This window comes from Euprymna scolopes, chromosome 12, assembly GCF_053919585.1.
Source record: "Euprymna scolopes isolate OS-2025 chromosome 12, ASM5391958v1, whole genome shotgun sequence".
NCBI lineage: Eukaryota > Metazoa > Mollusca > Cephalopoda > Sepiida > Sepiolidae > Euprymna > Euprymna scolopes.
The window spans coordinates 94528096-94529214 of record NC_136493.1 but is presented as its reverse complement, the minus strand read 5'-3'; the positions used below and the strand labels follow the sequence as shown (position 1 = coordinate 94529214).

The 1119-nt window shown below is 36.6% G+C and overlaps 1 pseudogene; it reads right to left on the bottom strand.

The window, feature by feature from the left end:
• Nucleotides 1–559: 559 nt before the first annotated feature.
• LOC145291869 (5S ribosomal RNA) lies at nt 560–676 on the bottom strand (annotated as a pseudogene).
• Nucleotides 677–1119: the final 443 nt, after the last annotated feature.

Genomic DNA, 1119 nt, shown 5'->3' with positions numbered 1-1119 from the left:
TACCCTATTTCCAAAAGAGGGGAGATATATCATATGAGAAATATTTGGAATCAAGTCTCCTCTTGCTGTTATTTCAGATCATTTGAAACCATAGCAGCAAGTTTTAGTCTCCCCTCCATCAAGGCCAGAGGTTTTGGACACACACACACACACACACACACATACAAATACACACACACATACACACACACACATATATATATGCGTGTGTGTGAGTATATGTGTGTGTAAGTGTGTGTATGTGTGTATATATATGTGTATATATATATATGTGTAGTATGTGTGTATATATATATATATATATGTTTTTGTGCGTGTATATATATGTGTATATATATAAGTGTGTGTATATATATGTGTGCATATTTATGTGTATGTACATCAGGGCTACTTCAGTTTTGACGGAATATGGATACCCAGGGAAGGGTGCCTGCGCGTAAAATTTTTGTGACAGGTGTGTAATCCAACTACACCTCTATTTAGTCGACATTGTTTAATACCAGCAGCCAGTGAAGTGTGTACAGGACGACTGGAAACAAATGCCGATATAAGCGGAGAGTTCATACAGCACCTAGAATTCCCAAATGGTAACCCATCTGGTACTAACCAGGCTCGACGTTGCTTAACTTCGGTAATTTGACGAGAACCGGTGTGTCAACGCGATTATGCCGTATAATACAAATCCTCTTTGTGTGTGTGTGTGTGTGTATGTGTGTGTGTGTGTGTGTGTATAATATAAAGCTGAGTGTCTGTATGTGTATGTGTGTGTGTGTCTGGTCACGAATAGGCTCCAATACGGTTGACTATTAAAAAAAAAAAACTGATTACATATAATGATAGAAGATGTATCGAGTCACAGGGATTGGTATGTTTGATCTGGCAGAATGGTGGTTCATTAAAATTGTGAGGTCCGCGTTCTCGCCTGGTCCACAAAGTATGGAAATAAAAAAAAAATTAAAATTAAAAAAAAAAAACGTTTACAAGTGTTTTTGATATAGATGTGCATAAGAATAATTTGATAAGTATGTTTTAACTTAAATAGGGATGATATAATAAAATTGTGGTGTCTACGTTCGCGCCTGGCTTCCATAGAATGGAAATAGGCACACACTTTAATAA